Source organism: Saimiri boliviensis, chromosome 1 (assembly GCF_048565385.1).
Source record: "Saimiri boliviensis isolate mSaiBol1 chromosome 1, mSaiBol1.pri, whole genome shotgun sequence".
NCBI classification, from domain to species: Eukaryota; Metazoa; Chordata; class Mammalia; order Primates; family Cebidae; genus Saimiri; species Saimiri boliviensis.
The window spans coordinates 12,261,072-12,280,045 of record NC_133449.1 but is presented as its reverse complement, the minus strand read 5'-3'; the positions used below and the strand labels follow the sequence as shown (position 1 = coordinate 12,280,045).

Sequence of the window (18,974 nt, the reverse complement as noted above, 5' to 3'; positions counted from 1 at the left end):
CTAATAGCACTGGGTTTCCTATACAGGCTCCTTTAGAAGCCTTCAAAATGCTCCACAAATATCCCATGATTTGATTTTTGCTGTTGTTGTTGTTGTTGTTGTTGTTGTTAAGACATCAATGTCCTCTTTCTAAACAACAACAACAAAAATGTCCTCTGAGTTAGGAAATCCAAAGAGTTAGTGCCCAGTGTGGAATTATACATGCCATTAGCAGGTTGTATGAGGCTGAGGGAAAGGGACACTGAATAAGAAGTCCAGAAATGAAAAGAAAAGGGTCATCGAAATTGACAGGTAAAAGAGGAAGGTGACGTCATATGACTCTTCCTTTAAATTGCACCTAGCAAACAAACTCTACAGGAGAAGACAGAGTTCTCCAAGTCTTCAAACTTACTGCATGTTAAATTCATGCTGGGAGATTTAAAAAACTGTGAATACATGGGATGCATCACAGACCATGACATACACACACTTTCGGGCTGAATTTCAATCATCAGTATTTGCCAAACCTTCTCCAGATAATTCTGATGTCAATGTGATGGCCAAGGAGAGAGCTATGGATGTGAAGCCTCAACTTAGAGATGGTGAGACGACACACCTGTCTCTTGGTAGGAGCTGAGGTTCATTAAAACATTATCTCAAAAATTTTAAAACTGGACTCTGGGTCATTTACCTGTCATGAGAACCTAGTTGAGGGGACCTGAGTTGACTGAACTTTTGGAATCTGCTTTCACCATGCCAACACCCTTCATAGCCACAGCACTGTGGCCTCCCTAGCATACACATCCACCTTGTTCATCCTTCTTTGCTTTGCAGAAAGTGGACCCATCCATTAGTTTGGCAAATCCATGCCATGCACTTCCGTCTTTCAGCATAAAGACTCAAAACTCAGGGAGTCTCTGTTTAATTTGAAATATAGGGAGTCCTTGTGTAATTTGAATCTTCTTTAGTTTAGCAAAACTGAGGCCATTGAAGACAGGAGATACTTTTCATTCCTCCTTGGAGATATCAAGAGAGCAGACACCTTGGCACCAAAGGCACCTGGCTGCAAGGCCCAGCTCCAGTGTTTCCTAGTCATGTGCCTTTGCCAATACCACCTAAAAACCTCAATGTCCTTTTCTGTTGCATGGGGACAATAGCAATAGCCCATGTCTCAAAAGACAGTATGGAAAGCTGAAATGAAATAGCATAGGCCATTTAGCAAGCCCTGTGTAAAAATTAGATTTTTCTCCCTCCTTCCAGTGCCTACCATGATTCAAAGACACTGGGGATGAGAAAGTGGGCTACTTAGAGAATGGATAAATAAATAAATTGATTCCAAGTGTGCCATGATAAAACATCATAGCATGAACTTCTGAGGTGTCCTAGTTGAACAGTAAATGGCTTTAAAAAGTCATATTTTATGGGGTTTTAATTAATCATTTACTGGGGGCTTTCCTATAAAATGAGAAATCACCTTAGGGTGCACAGAATGAAAACACCAATTACCCTGCTACGCAAGCCCAGTCGCCCCTGAAGAACAGCCATAAATAAGCCTATCAATCCCGTGATTGTTAGGCCCAGTCCAGTCAGGAAATGCCCATCCACAGAGTGGGCCCTGCCATTTCCTTCCTGAGGCCTTTCACTGCAGACTGCAGGTCTGGGCATTCTCAAAATGACTCCCTTTCATTGACACCTCCCCAGCACCAGGCGCTGCTCACCTCCTCATCTACTTCATACTAATCCTCACAACCTCCACTCCCAGTCTTTTACCAGTGAGGAGCCTGAGACCACTCACTAACCTCAAACCACTCATTAAGTGGCAAAAGCCATCCTCACTCCCTCGTGCATCTGTGCCAGTGTCCTCAATACCATCTTGCCTTCCTTCCAGATCCGGGGAGGGAAACTTCTAGGAATGAGGAGGTGCTGAGTCATGGCCTTCTTTATAGGCCAGACCTGGACCTGCAGGCTGGTTGGGCACAAAGCTGCATGGTTTGAGGAAATACCAGGGGGCCCCAAGTTGAGACTCGAAGGGACTGGGGAAGATCTGGAAGAGGCAGAGACACAGGCAGATAAATCAGAACCTGTAAGATAAATATATTCCAACACAACGATTTTAGGCAACGTTTTCTGATTTCTATAGAACAAACGGATGGTGACAACCATAATCATGTCCCTCAGAGTGTTTCAACAAATCTATTCTTTTCAGGGAGAGGAAACCTTCCAGTGTATAAGTGTAGAGAGAAGATTGATGGCCGTCTGTACCCTCGTGTTTTGAAGTATTGGAGTGAAAACTTGCCCCAGGCATTTAAAATGCTTTTTCATAGAAAGTTTAAATGGTGTGGGAAAATCCACATACTACCCCTCGTGTCATTTGTCCTTCTAGCTCTGGCCATAGAGGTCTTATTTTCGGTTCCTTGTACACCCTGTTCACCATGCTCTTTCCTGTCCCCGATAAACCAGCACAGGCTGTTCCCTTACCTCATCCCTCCTTTATCCTAATCCCTCCTATTTATCCTCTAGGTTTATTTTCTATATTCTTCAACAATACCCACAACAGGTTTGATGAGTATCATTTTTGAATTTGCTTTCTCTGCATCCACCTGCTTTGCTGGTTTTTTAAAATTCTCTGCACCATTCTCCCTTATTCTCCCAGGGTCTGTTACACATGCCTGAAACAGCAGAAGCTCAGCTACTTTGAATGAACAAATGAATGTTGACTTTTAAAAGTGTGATTCAAATAGTACGTGCATGTATGGATTATGTAATTTCCTCTCAACAATATGTTTTAGAGATCCACACACAGAAAACATAGGATATAAATATTTATCATTAGTGCCTTATATTATAGATATACTTTCCCTTATTTTAGTCTGTGTCATCCATATTTTTCACAATAAGCCTATATAATTTTCATAATCAGATCATAATATAATCAGATAATAAAAATGAATATAATTGCCCTAAGACTTGGTAAGGAATACAAAATAATGCATATGTAGTTTTCTTCTCATAATGCCTTTTTAGATAAAATGTGTTTCTATTTGCTGAAAAGTAAAAATAGTTATTTCAAGTTCCATTGTAGTGCTTCATAGCTTTTAAGGTGGTTATATATCCATGCCCACATCTTATTTTCAACAACCCTTGACATACCTAGCAGAGGGGCCTGCTTTTCATTTTATAGACAAAGATGAAGAGGCACAGCCATGGCACACAGCCAGGCTGAGTGCCCACATGGGAAGGACATTTGATTTATCGTAGCTTCAGCTACTTTATAGGTAAAATTGAGGGAGAAGCACTTACTTTCCCAAGTTAAAGGACCGTGCTTGAGGGATCGGGCCCCTCCTTGCACGTTAAGGATGCTCAGAAACTTGACTGAGTGCACAGGCTTTGCCACCAAAACAAATCAGGAGCTTATTTGGAACGTAGGATTGCTCAAGCCTTTTCCATACACCGTACTATTAACTGAAAATAAATAATCACTTCCATCTCCACCACCTTAGGATACAACATAACAGATCCCACTTGTTGGAATAAAGGATTGGTATGTATCTGGTGGAGAAATTGCTTATGGTGGCCTTTGTCTTCTCAGGATGGCACAGGTTCTATCTGCAATGAGTTGGGCAAAGTGCAAGTCAGTGGGTCTAAGTGTGCCACCTCCTCCTTCTCCTATACTCATGGAGCATCATTGCTTGGGCCACCTTCATCTCACCTGCAGATGTCTAAGTCATAGCCTGGGAAGTTCTATGCTTATGAAATTAACAGCTGAGGAAAAACCAAGGTGGCAAGAACTGTTTAGATTTTTATGGTCTGTATAATGTAATCAAGTGACAAGGATAGCTTTCTCCCATATATGCTTCTACGGGGGCAGTTATTGCCCTGGACTATATGCTGTCTGTTCTCTGTCTCTACCTATGGAAGTTTCTCAGTCAGACATATGTTTCCTTTTTTAAAAAAATTTTTTTAATTGCATTTTAGATTTTGGGGTACATGTGAAGAACGTGCAAGGTTGTTGCATAGGTACACACATGGCAGTGTGGTTTGTTGCCTTTCTTCTCCTCACCTGTATCTGTCATTTCTCCCCATGCTATCTCTTCCCACCTCCCCACCCCCGTCCCTCCCCCATTTCCCCCCAACGGATACCAGTATGTAGTACTCCCCTCCCTGTGTCCATGTGTTTTCATTGTTCAACACCCGCCTATGAGTGAGAACATGCGGTGTTTGATTTTCTGCTCTTGTGTCAGTTTGCTGAGAATGATGGTTTCCAGGTTCATCCATGTCCCTACAAAGGACGTGAACTCATCGTTTTTGATGGCTGCATAATATTCCATGGTGTATATGTACCACATTTTCCCTATCCAGTCTATCATCGTTGGGCATTTGGGTTGGTTCCAGGTCTTTGCTATTGTAAACAGTGCTGCAATGAACATTTGTGTGCATGTGTCCTTATAGTAGAATGATTTATAATCCTTTGGATATATGCCCAGGAATGGGATGCTGGGTCAAATGGGATTTCTATTTTTAGGTCATTGAGGAATCGCCACACTGTCTTCCACAATGGTTGAATTAATTTACACTCCCACCATCAGTGTAAAATTGTTCCTATTTCTCCACATCCTACCTGGCAGAGACTCAACAAGAAAAGAAAACTTCAGGCCAATATCTATGATGAACATAGATGCAAAAATCTTCAATAAAGTACTGGCAAGCCAATTGCAACAACATGTCAAAAAGCTCATCCACCATGGTCAAGTAGGATTCATCCCGGGGATGCAAGGCTGGTTCAACATACGTAAGTCCATAAACGTAATTCACCACATAAACAGAACCAAAGACAAAAACCACATGATTATCTCGATTGATGCAGAGAAGGCCTTTGACAAAATTCAACAGCCCTTTATGCTAAAAACCCTCAATAAACTAGGTATTGACGGAACGTATCTCAAAATAATAAAAGCTATTTACGACAAACTAACAGCCAATATCATACTGAATGGGCAAAAACTGGAAGTATTCCCTTTGAAATCTGGCACTAGACAAGGATGCCCTCTCTCACCACTCCTATTCAATATAGTACTGGACGTTCTAGCCAGAACAATCAGGCAAGAAAAAGAAATAAAGGGTATCCAAATTGGAAAGGAGGAAATCAAATTGTCTCTATTTGCAGATGACATGATTGTATATCTAGAAGACCCCATCATCTCAGCCCCAAATCTCCTGAAATTGATAAACAACTTCAGCAAAGTCTCAGGATACAAAATCAACGTGCAAAAATCACAAGCATTCTTATACGCCAATAACAGACTTAAAGAGAGCCAAATCAAGAACGAACTGCCATTCACAATTGCTACAAAGAGAATAAAGTACCTAGGAATACAACTAACAAGGAACGTAAAGGACCTTTTCAAGGAGAACCACAAGCCACTGCTCGATGAAATAAGAGAGGACACAAACAGATGGAGAAACATTCTATGTTCATGGTTAGGAAGAATCAACATCGTGAAAATGGCCATACTGCCCAAAGTAATTTACAAATTCAATGCTATTCCCATCAAGCTACCAATGACCTTCTTCACAGAACTGGAAAAAAACACCTTAAACTTCATATGGAACCAAAAGAGAGCTCGCATAACCAAGTCAATTCTAAGCAAAAAGAACAAAGCAGGAGGCATCACACTACCGGATTTCAAACTATGTTTCCTTAACCTTTCACTGAAAGCTTTCCGTATCAAAGACCCTCTGCTGTGCTGGCATATGGAAATGCAAAGCAATTGTTGGTCTCTACGAATCTTTGCATTCCCAGTCTCAAGTAGTATGCATGATAGGCCCTCATTAAATTGAGTGATGAGTGAATGAATGAACATTTACGAGCCTTCTCCAGGCTGCAATTCATTACGTTTAAAAATCTCTCATTTGCTAGATTTAAATGCATGTTTTAAAGAATCTGTGGCAAGTACCCAGATCTAAATATCTTTAACAATTGCTCTTGGAAATGCTGCACAGGGCCTGCTCTCAGAAAGGCTCCATGATTGGTTTAATAATATATTATCATCACCTTGAAATCCTAAGCAGTTTTTGAACCAGGAATCCCATGTGTGCACTGGATCTCACAAGGTACATAGTTGGTCCTATGCATTTTAGGGGTGGCTACTCCTATGCTGTTTCCATGATAGTGGTAAGTTCTCACAAGATCTGATGGTTTTGTAAGAGGCTTTCCCCCTTTGGCTAGCATTTCTCCTTCCAACCGTCATGTGAAGGACATGTTGCTTCCCCTTCTGCCATGATTGTAAGTTTCCTGAGGCCTCTCCAGCCATGCTGAACTGTAAGTCAATTAAACCTCCTTCCTCTATAAATTACTCAGTCTTGGGTATATCTTTATTAGCAGCATGAGAAGGAACTAATACATTACCTAAACTGGTTTCATCTTTTAAGTGAGTATGTTCCTTGCCCTCAGCAGGAGATGTTTGCTTAAAACTGAACCAGTACCTTGAAACTAAACCAGTACCTTCCACACTGTAGAAAAACTACACACTGTATTAGAAAAACTACAGTACTGGTTAAGTTTCAAAATACTGGTTTGCTTAAAGTCCAGGTAGCATTAAACAATGTGTCCATTCTGCCCCAAGAGAATGAAGGCTGGGTCCTGAGAACTGGAGGTTCCTTCAGTGCAGAGAAAGTTTCTGGGAGTCTGAGCTCCAGCCTGTATTGGTATGTGTAGAATGGAAAGCTGTCATTAGTTTCCCTTGCCATGTCACATTTTGTTCAGAGGCCTTTATAGCAACAACCAGTGAATTTATTGGTGTCTGAGGTCCTATTCTCTGACCTCAACATGGAGTGAGACTGCAACATGGAGCTGCAGATTGACAGCCAAAGGGACGATGTGGCAAGAGGGGCCTATCTATCCTTTTTGATGATGGGACTGAAAACTTTACAATAGGAAGTCCTCCCTACCATGACACCCCCCATGATATGTTTAATCCCGTATCTTAGTCTATTATTTTTCATATGTTTTTCTGTAGTCCTGCCATTTGAGAGAACTGCAAATAAAATTGCTGATGATGAAGAACTTTGTCTCTTAAAGAAAGGAGAAAGGAACTTATATATTTGTTGAGTACCTAAAGGTACTTATATTTTTGCATTTATATATCCCAGAAATCCCATGAGTAAAGCATCATTATAATCATTTTATAAATAAATTAACTTAGCTTATGAGATGTCAAATAACACAGTAAACTATGGAATTAGTATTTAAATATAGCTAACTCATTCCCAATACCGTGTCCTTTCCATACCGTGAAACCTCAGCCCTGTGCATGAGAAAAAGTGAAGAAAATTCTGTTCTGGGTTGACTTCAAAAGAAGTGGTTTTCATAAGAAAATCTCCTTCTTCTGAGAGTTTAAGACCAAGGACCAGGATCCAGTTTGCCTGATGCACTTTATTATCCCAAGGAGGTTGCTTTGCTCCCCTGGGCCTTCATGTTCCCATTTTGCCAGTGCAAATAGCAATACCTTTCCTGCCCACTGCACTAGGTTGTTTGGAATTACAGGGAATGCATTTTAGGTAGAAGTAAATGCCAGCGTGATTGTGTAGTTATTGTTGCTGATGTCATTTGTTTTTGCAGAGAACTGAATAGGTTTATTCTGGAGGTGATAATTGGGAAGGTCTGTCCCCATGCCGCCAGGCATCATGGCTAGCCGAGCAGAGTGCTTTCAGTTGAGAATTTCATGAGCAAGGCAGAATATGTCGCTCAGCTTCTGTGCAAGCAAAGCCAGACAACAGCATTAATTAATGTGGGTGAGAAGAGACAGGCCCTTGTTTGTAATTAGGAGACTCTGTGAAACCTGTTTTCTTCTCCAGGGTCTCTTTAACGTGGTGAGAGCTGTGGCTTCCATGGGGTGAGTAGTTGCCCACCTCTCCATCTCTCTCTCCTCCCCCAGCTGATTTCCAGCCCTGGGATATGGGGTACAGGAAGATCAGGTTTACATTCTAATCCCTAGGAAACTTCACTTCAGCTCACTCGGTTCATTTCAAGCAAAAGGTGAAAGGAAACTAAGAGTTAGCTGATGCCAAAAAAGGCAATCAGACCAACATAAGCCAGGACCGAGTTATGTTACTCTGGGCTTTCTGCACTGTTGCCGCCATTAACACCTGGAAGGCCTTTGATTCTCACATTAGCAAAACATGCCATAAAGCATGAACTTCCCTTCTTCCCACAGAAACCCTGGCCCCTTTGCAAGAGGGGAGGTGGGGCAGTATCACAAAGGCAGCTTTCAGCCCTGGAAGGCTTTCTTGATTAGGCCTCTGAGGGGAGACTTCCACCAAGTCTTCTCACAGGAATTTGCAGCCAGTTACAGCACCGATTTCCAGCAGCTTTTAGATGAAGGACTCCTGGAATGTCTGAGCCCAGAAGGACAGTGCAGATTGGTGGGTCAAATCACCTAATTTTATAGCGATGAAAATTGATGCCTCAGGTGAAGAATTTAATTTTCAGCATGATTTTTTTCTGATCACCATGTGTCAAATGGTATGCAAAATGTTGAGGATGCAATGATCTCCAACTTCATCTCATTCAGAAGCAGAGACAGCCTGTCATGTGAAAAATGCAGGAAATATTTACTAACCAACACCAAAAAGAGCAGAGCTGTCAATATAAGGACAGCCGCAGGTTCCCTATTAGGAAGTGCAAAATAGGATCACACACACACACACACACACACACACACACACACACACAATATCTATACAAATAGGTAAGGTGGCCAAATAATAAGCTATCTACTTTCAAAATAGCTACACATTTAAAATTCAATCGTGTGAAGGATATTAATTGTTCTTCACTCATTTCCTGATGCAAGTTTATTCAACCTCATCCTGTCTCCTTAGTGTCTTCTCTTCCTCATCAATCAAAGTGCTCTTTGAGACATTCAATGCACCTCATCTTTATTTCTATTTGGTTTGAAAGGCAGGTCTTCTTGAAACTTTATAAAAGGTTGCCACTGGAAGTTTCTTCCCAAGTCACAAGTTTCTATTTACTATTCATGATCTTTGCAACATACATCTCTTGCCCAACTGTGTTCTTAAAGTCGTTTTAAAATCCTTGTTTGTGACAATGTGCAATAAATGGACTGGGGAGGTCATTACCGACTCCCAATCCCCAGAGAAATAATTACACCCAAATTAAATTCCTTTGCCCCCTTTGTTAATAAGCCCATTAAGTGACTTCTCTGGGGATCCAATACCAGCGTTTATTGAGATTGCTTCATGTTAATGTATCTCCTCCAAATACCAATCTTATTTGAAGACTCAAATATTGGGAAGAGTCTTCTATAGTAGATTTTATACAGAACTAGATATGCTGTAAGTCCTTATTCTCAAAATGATGTGTTTGGGGTAAGACAGTTTTCCTTTTAATCTGACCTTTATGGTACAAGTAGAAAGGTAATACAGTAGTCCCCCCATTTCCATGGGGATTATGTTCTATGAAATATGTTCTAAGACCCCCACTGGGTGCCTGAAACTGCAGATGGTACTGAACTGTATACAGATTACACTTTTTCCTGTACATACATACCCACGATAAAGTTTAATTTATAAATTAGGCACAGTAAGAGATTAATGACAATAATAAAATAGAACCTTGATCACAATATGCTGGCTTCACTACTGTTGCACTCTGAGGCCATTATTAAGTAAAACAAGGTTTCTTGTACACAAGCGCTGCAATACCAGGACACCAGGTTCTGAGAGCTGAGAAGGCTACTCAGTGACTCACAGGCCAGGAGCATATGCAGTGTGGATATGCTGGACAGTGGGATGAATCAAGTCCTGGATGGGAGACAGCAAGGCAGCACAAGGTTTCATCATGCTACTCACAAAGGCACACAATTTACAACATGAATTGCTTCTGAAATTTTCCATGTAATGTTTCCAGACTGCAGTTAATCATAGGTAACTGAAAAGTAAAACCGGAAAGGGAAACTATAGGTAAGGAGGAAATACTGTATGAAGGAGAGTGTGATCAACTTTTTCTAGAAGAAAAGGGGTGAGTTAAGAAAATTTCCAGGAGAGAGATCCAAGATGGCTGATCACTAGCAGCTCAGGATTGTAGCTCCCAGTAAAAGCACAGAGAATGAGAGGACACCACACTTTCAGATGAATTCTTGTTGCTCACGCACCAGGAGATTCCCAATGGAGGAGCCCCACGGGTCACCAGCATGACTCTTGTGACCGGCAAGGCAGTTTTGCTGGCGCCTCAGAGCATTGGTTCTTGGTGCAGAGTCAGAAAAGCACCATCAATCTTAACGCCGCGTTTTAGTCGGCGCAGTGGGTTGCTCAGATTTCGGCGCTGAGAATCAATAAGTTGGACGTCCACTCAGAAACCCAATTACAAAGACAGTAATTATAAAGAACATAGATGGATAAATCTACAATGAAGGGAAGAAAACAGCCAAAAAAGGATGAGAATACCCGAGATCAGAATGCCTCTCCCTCAGCAGGGGATCACAGTTTCTCATCAGCAATGGAACAAGGCTTGATGGAGAAGGAGTGTGTTCCAATTACAGAAGCAGGCTTCAAAAGGTGGATAATGAGAAACTTCTGTGAATTAAAAGAACTTGTTCTAACCCAATCCAAAGAAACTAAGCCCTTTGAAAAAAGGTTTGATGAAATGTTAACAAGAATACACAATTTAGAGAGGAATATAAGTGAATTGATGGAGCTGAAAAATACAATATGAGAACTTCATGAAGTATGCACAAGTTTTAACAGCCGAATTGATCAAGCAGAATAAAGGATATCAGAGGTCGAAGACCAACTTAATGAAGTAAAACGAGAAGACAAGATTAGAGAAAAAAGGATAAAAAGGAACAAGAAAAGTGTCCAAGAAATATGGGACTATGTGAAAAGACCTAATCTACGTTTGATAGATGTACCTGAATGTGATGAAGAGAATGAATCCAAGCTGGAAAATATTATTCAGGTTATTATTCAGGAAAATTTTCCCAACCTAGCAAGGCAGGACAATATTCAACTCCAGGTAATACAGAGAACACCACAAAGATATTCCTCAAGAAGAGCAACCAACCCCAAGGCACATAATCGTCAGATTCACCAGGGTTGAAATGAAGGAGAAAATACTAAGGGCAGCCAGAGAGAAAGGTCAGGTTACCCACAAAGGGAAGCCTATCAGACTTAAAGCAGATCTCTCATTAGAAATCCTACAAACCAGAAGAGAGTGGGGGCCAGTAGTCAACATCCTTAAAGAAAAGAACTTTCAACCAAGAATTTCACATCCAGCCAAACTAAGCTTCATAAGTGAAGGAAAAATACAATTTTTTTGTGAACAAGCAAGCACTCAGAGATTTCATCACCACCAGGCCTGCTTTACAAGAGCTTCTGAAAGAACCACTACACATAGAAAGGAACAAACAGTATCAGCCTTTCTAAAAAATACCAAATAGTAAAGAGCATCAATATAATGAAGAATTTACATCAACTAATGGGCCTAAAACCCATCAGTATGCTGCATCCAGACCCATCTCACATGCAAGGATACACAAAGACTCAAAACAAAGGGATGGAGAAAGATTTACCAACCAAACGAAGAGCAAAAACAAATACATAAACAAAAGCAGAAGTTACAAATTTTGCCTCTGATAAAATAGTCTTTAAAGCAACAAAGATCAAAAGAAGCAAAGAAGGACATTACACAGTAATAAAAGGATCAATGCAACAAGAAGAGCTAAAGATCCTAAATATATACACACCCAATCCAGGAATACCCAGATATATAAGACTTATAAAGAGACTTAGACTCCCACATAATAATAGTGGGAGACTTCAACATTAATATTAGACAGATCAATGAGACAGAAAATTAACAACAATATCCAGGACTTAAACTCAGATCTGGAACAAGCAATCTTAATTAACATTTATAGAACTCTCCACTTTAAATACACAAAATATACCCTCTTATCAGTAACACATCATATCAACTTACAAGTTTAAATGAAATATTGGTTGACTCCTTGTTTGCTATTTTCTTCCCTCATTTTTTTTTGATGTCTCCATTATTAAGGACAATTATAGGCATACCCATATTTAGACAACATTCTAGCCCGGGCAATAAAGCAATACCCCCATTCTCTCTCCCTCTTCCTCTTTCTCTTTCTTCCTCTTCTTTATTCTTTTTTAATTATTATTATTCTTTTTTTTCTTTCTCTCTTTCTTTAGGAAAAAAAATTAAAAAAAAAAAAAAAAGCAAATTTCCAAGGAGGAAGTGATACCTGAGGGTGAGTTGGAAGAACCAGAGGTCATGGTCTTAAGGAAGTGAAGTTGGAAGAACCCCTCATACAAAGGTTCTATGGGGAAATGTTAGAACCATGGAAAATCTGAGATGTTCTTTTCTTTGAAAACTAACAAGTTAGCTCTTGCAGTGTCATGAATGCTGGCAGAAGAAACGAGACTCCTGGGTCAGAGACAAAGGACCATTATTTACAACACAGACCTCATGGTCGCATTGGTTCTCCTTGAAACATAAACTTCATGGTTGCATTGGTTTTCCTTTCTCCAATTTCTAATGAAGACAGCAGAAGAGTGGGTCCAGGTGAATGCTGCATGCACAGGTGTGCATCACAGATGAGGAACTCCAATCTCAGGGAAACCAAATCTTTTATACTGGATTGCCAGAAAACTTGTGGAAATTTTTCCCAGAAGGAAGACACTATCTTTTACCTGGCAGTACACAAACTTACCCTCTACTCTAAAGGGTGACACTCTCTCTATCTTCCAAGGCTTCTTGCTGTACAAACATCCTTGAAAACGTGATCTTTTAATGCTTCTGCCTGCAATACATTCAGAAATGTGAAAACCCAATGGAGACTCACAGTAGGAAAAGTAAATATACTTGAAATTACTTGGGGTTGCAAAGTCAACCAGATCTGCTCACAGGCTACCATGGTGCACACACAGTCTACTCCTGACCTTTCCTGCTGACATCATTCTTCCGTGGGATCACCGGCTCCTCTAGACAGCATGCAAGCTGGAGGAGGCAGGCAAAGAGGGAAGCACCCATGTGACAGGCAGAACTCTAAAGTTGACTCCCAATGCCCCACATCCTTGTATAATGCTTTCCCCTTGAGTGGAAGAGCAATAGGAAGGCTATCTCTCCTAGAACTAAATCAGTTACACAGCAAAGGTGAAAAGATTTTGAAAAATGTAATTAAGGCCCCTAATCAATTGACTTTGAGGTAATCTAAGAGTGATTATCCTCAGTGAGTCTGATATAATCAGGCAAGCCCTTTTAAACAAGTGCCTTCTTGTGAAAGGAGCAACGTGATAGAGAATGGCAGATGACCTCTAGAAGCTGAGGACTTCTGTCTCACAACCAAAAAATACTGAATTCTGCAAACAACCAGTGAGCTTGGAGGAAGATGTCAAGCCTCAGATGAGTTCACAGTCCTCGTAGACACCTTGATTAAGCAGAGAACCTCGTTACTCTGTACCTGGGCTTCTGACCCACAGAAGCTGTTAAACAAGAAATCTGTGCTGTTTTAAGCTACTAAATCTGTGTCAATTTATTATATACAACTAATATACCCCACGACTGACTTCTAGTTGTTACGTGTTTCTTATCTATGCTTGTATAAGATAACAGAATGAAGACACACATATTTATTGAGCACTAATACATTACTTGTACTTATTTGTCTTTCTTAAATATGTGTATAGCTAATATTAATTTCAATGTTTAATATTAGAAGTGTTTTGGTCTTTATTTAGAATTTGGATGATGTTTTCATGACTAGAAATATGCTACAGAAACTTAAGTCCTGTTTATATCAATTAGCCTATGGCAAAGTTGGTTTCATTATACATCATTTAGCTTGAAGTCCCAGTTTTCAAGAACCTGTCTAGATATGACTTATACAATGATATCAATATTTTGCATACTCAAATATAATTACTAAGAATGGAAGAAAAAATCTCCAAGTGGAATGCAAACAGAAATAAATTAACCAAACTACATTTCAAGTTAATAACATGAACACACTAAAGGAAGAAAGGAAAAAGGAAACCTGTCGCTTTTGAGCACATGTTTCTCTAGTTAATAAGTCCTCTGCATTAGAAGCTGGCAAATATCCTTTGAACAGGGTCAGATAGCCAATGTTTCTGGCTCTGTGAGCTATATGATCTCTGTTCCAAACATTCTGTCTTTGGATCCAGACATCAGCTGTAGATAATATGTAAATGGATGGGGGAGTGGCGCTGTGTTCCAATCCAACTTTATGCATGACATTGAAATTTGAATTTCATATAAGTTCCGTATGCCACACAATTTTATTCTTCTTTGGGTTTCTTTTTTCCAAGCCATTTAAAAATGTAAAAGTTATTCTTATCTCATGGGCAATATAAAAACAGGGATGTGCCAGATTTGGCCTGTGAACCACTGTTTGCTGACCTTGCAGTCATCAGTGATTGAGTAAATCTAAATTCAGCTTTTTACTGTCTCCAGTGTATACTTTATTTTTTGATATCATACTTTAGTTTAATTACATTTTCACCCAACTCTGCCAGCTCTTTTGAAACCTTAGTTTTCACTTGACCAACACAAATTCTGTCTTACTTCATAGCCACAATATTTTTTTATATACTGAGAACACAAAGCAGATGCATTCTATTTTTTTTCTGCCATTTGTAGTGAATTATTTTGTTTTTCTCTGAGTCTTTATTGCTATGTCTCACCTTGTCATGTGTCAGAATGTTTTCATACAGCCCTTGTTGTTGTTTTCTGTTGTTCTTTTCTAGTTTTTTCTTCTATGAGATAAGACATGGATGTGTCTGCTGTTTGCCAACAGATAAGGAGTGTGCATTCACTTTGATCTCATAGTTATTCACCTGGGTGCTGCCTTAATGTCCCCTCACATCTCAAACTATGCAGTAAGCACGAGCCCTACCCGTATGTCTAGTGTGTGGTAGGCCTTTATCTTGCTCTGCTTTGTGGGAGGGTAGATATTTTTCCTCGTTCCCTCAATATGGTTCCTTGACCATCAGAAATTTTTTGTTCTTCCATCCTAGCTTCTGTATATTTGAAGGTGAAGGAATCTGTATTTTTTCCTTTTCTTATCAGTGTGGGGCATGTAAAAATGCACGATTTATAGCATTCTGCTTCTAATTCTCTGCCTGTCCTTGATGGAAAGAGTGGAGGTGGCCAGCAGCATTTTCTAGCCACTCTTTTTTCTGGTTAGAATGCTCTGTTTCAGAGGTTTAGGTGGGAGTCAATCACCAGTCCTTTCCCTAAGCTCATTCCTGCCAAAGTTAAGGACAATTCCTTCAGAGACTGGCCTGCCATTCATCAAAATCCCCACTACTACTAATACTACACCTTTACTATTTAAAAAAGTTCTCATAGGTATGGGTTCAGAGACACTAAGTGATTTCCCTAAGATTTTACAACAAGAATTGGGAAAAGGATTTAAGTCCCCTTCTACCTAAATGTGAAAGTATGCTCCTTCCATAGGGACCCTGCCTCCAGAGTGATTAGGCCACCAAGAAGTCATTAACTGGCAAATAAAAATGTAACATAAACATGCATAGTATGATATTATTTAAAAAATGAAAAAATTCATCAGTGGAATGGAAGATCAACTGTACTCAATGTGTTTTATGGGGTGGGGTGTGGGGAATTGTTTGATCCCATCTATGATCCTCCAGTAGACATCGGCATAAAGACACAACTTAAAAAAGAGGCCTCTGTTGTCACAGTTCCAAGTTCTGTAGCTTCTTGATTTATAAGTCTGAGGCAGTTTGGGGAATGCAGACACCCATGATGCATATTGTAATCCATAAATTAATGAGTGATTAAAATCTTGCTAAGGCAAACACATAGCCACAAATCTAAATGATGCACAATTATTGCCAGCCATAGCCAGCAGATGTATAGAAATAATTGGCTTTTAATGCTCATTAGTCAGTTTTATTACAAATAATGCATTTGCATGAAGTTTGTAAATTTATGCTCCAGTGGGAAGATATGGTGACTGCACAGTACAAACAGGCAAAGCAATTACAAAAAGTGCATCCAAAATTCATTAATTGTTCAAAGTTACATTTATTTATAGGTTTACTTCTAACCTTGCCTCATTCCAAAACAAAATGATTTCTTATATTTGAAGAAATATAGCCATTACAAGAATTTTTAATTGAAGAAAACATGGAGAAAGGAAAATGAAGGTCCAAAAATATGATAAATCAGTGGTGAAGTTAGTATGCAAGATGAATGTCAGAACATTCTATATGTGTGAGAAAAACATAATTCAAAGCCACCTCTGCATTCATTAACATTCAACACAAAAGTGTGAAAGCTGATTTGTGTATGATTCATGGTGTTTATAAGAAAAAAATAAAAACAATAAATAAGTTCTTCTCAAAGGACATATAACCTTACTTAGTTAAATGACCAGAGAAAAATTTACATTAAAATTGATCATATGAGTGATATGAGCACAAAAAGAAACTAACGTTTAGTAATGCCTCCAAAGCAAATGCAACAGACTTTTTTCTGATAATGCTCCAGTGCATAGTCTGAAAACCTTCCACCAAATCACACTTAAATAAACACTATGCACTTGAAGAGGGGAATTAACCTCTCTTTCATATCCCTTTCCCTGCCCTATTCATGCATACTTCCTAGTCCATCATCTTCCAACCTATCCATATTTTAATTTTAGTTGGGTACAAAATTTAGTGTTTATTTTATTATGGCTATGTAAATGCTAGGCATAACTGACAGATACAAAACACTTATATTAATTTTCTTACACAGGTTTGTTTTTCTTCAAGTTGCCTAATTTATTTGTTTACTATTATTACTAATTCATCCCCAAATTCTTCCCCAGAAATAAAATATTTTTATAATACAGTGGAGTGTGTCCAATCCTAGGAAAGTTTTATCTGCTCAAAGATGTCCCTTCCAGAAGCTTCTATCTGGACTGGCAGCTCACTGAGCTTCGGGCATGGTTGCCTCATTGAGCCTGGGACACGGCTGCCTAAAATCTCCCCTAACTGTCCTTTGGAGATCTCTTAGCTCTTTTGAGTTGAATTTCTACTTTAATGAATCTCATGTCTTCTCATTTTTTATTTTTTGGTAAATTGCCTCCTTGAGATCTAGAAAAATGCATATGGCATAATTTTTTGGATCTGTGAACATCTCAAAATGACTATTTTACAAGCAATCATAATGGATGATCTAGGTGCCATAGAACATTGATCGGAAAAGATTCTCTTTCATAACATTCAAGGAATTGCCACTTCTGCTTCCCCTTCATTTGCCTGGGACTCATATTTTCCTCCTACTGGGAACAGAGCATCATATAACGAACTTGCTTCGTGCATAGACTGCTTCCTGAAGATGGGCACTCCATCTTCCGTCCATCTCTTGAACTGGTGCTTCAGCTGTGCTTTCACCATTCCAATGTTCTTTCAGGCCTGAAGCTTTTAGCTGGTGTAATATTTCTCAAGTTCACTTCTGTAGTTATTGACTCACTCCCTCACCTACATTTCTGCTAGGTGGGCTCATTGGTTTTTGACAGTTTGTGGAGTCCTGTTTCAAGCATCCAACACTCTGTAAGGCTTCAGACAGTGGGCCTGTCTGATACTCTGCAGGAAGGTACGTATAATTCATACCTGAAATATCTATCAACTTGTTCTCAATGAATTGCTGGCATCTGCAATGTGGAATGGGCCCACTTGGTCAACTGTTACCAAATGACTAGTTGGTCTTCAGACTATGAGAGGCTCAGTATTGGCCTCTGCATTTGACACTGACACTCAGTGGCAGCACTAGCTAGCTTAGTGTTGGTCAGTGAGAGATTCTGCTGTGGTGTCCACACGGAGGCTCTGTGTCTATACCACTGCTTTGGCCGTATGTTCCTGTGCCAACACTGGTCTATGACAAAGCTGGCTAACATTCTGTTTACTTGGGTGTTCAGGACCTCTTTTCTGGTGGATGTTCTGAGGTGGGTGTTAATAGGTGATTCCAAGATCTTCATACACCATTTTCACTCCCAAATACCTCTATCCCCCCCACTCCTTGACCTTCTCATTGCAAATTTTGTTTATTTGTTTTTTCAGACTGGCCAGGCTGCTTGCTGCTGCCTATGAATCTGTATAGTCTTACCTTAGGACACCTCTTTCCAAAGCACACAGCTAGGTGCTCTCCCCAAAATGCACTTCCCCTCACCACTGTCTTTTAGGGATGTCTCCAAGAAAGGTTGCTATTTATGACATGGGCCACATTCAGAGCTAACCTGCCTGTGAACCAAGCTCCTGCTCTTCCCTCTTCATAAGCTGGCATGAAGGATCACACCATGTGGCACCGGTACATGAGGGAGGGTGCTGGGACATCATTGGTGGGTGGCCTGGGGTCAGGTTTTCCTTTGCATGCAGCTTGCTCTGCCCGTGCACCGATTCATTTTCACACTATTTTTACCAGGTGCATCTAATTTTATAACATGGTGTGTTCCAACAGAATGTAGCTCATTGTGGGCAGTTCATCTTGCAGGGTGAAAAGAGTCCCATGCACAGATGCTCCACTTTCATTGGGTTTAGTGGAATGCTGGCAGTTGTTTTTCAAAAGCTGTTTCTCCACTGCATCTGCACTGCCTGTGTCCACTGGCATTCATGGTCCAGAGTCCCAGAAGCTCTCCCTTGAGCCTGTCATTGGCTTTCCATGGTCTCTTTATTCCACCAGTAATATCTTTAATATCTTAGGATCTGCTGGGTCACATGGCCCAAGGGTAAGGGCTGCTCGAACTTCAGCCTCAACCTTTTACAGTACACTTTCTTGTTCTGGGACCCACCTGAGGCTGGCAGCATCTCATGTCACCTATTACATGAGCCAGAGCAGTATTCCCAAGGGAGTACACTGCCCATGGGGTTCTGGGAGCCACCCAAAGCAGGTCAAGGTAAGGAATGGAATTTTTCCATGAGCATTTTCC

General features: G+C 40.1%; 1 pseudogene; it reads left to right on the top strand.

The window, feature by feature from the left end:
* The first annotated feature begins 454 nt into the window (after positions 1-454).
* Positions 455-18,974, top strand: part of LOC141583598 (histone-lysine N-methyltransferase SETMAR-like) — a 39,562-nt pseudogene continuing 21,042 nt past the window's right edge.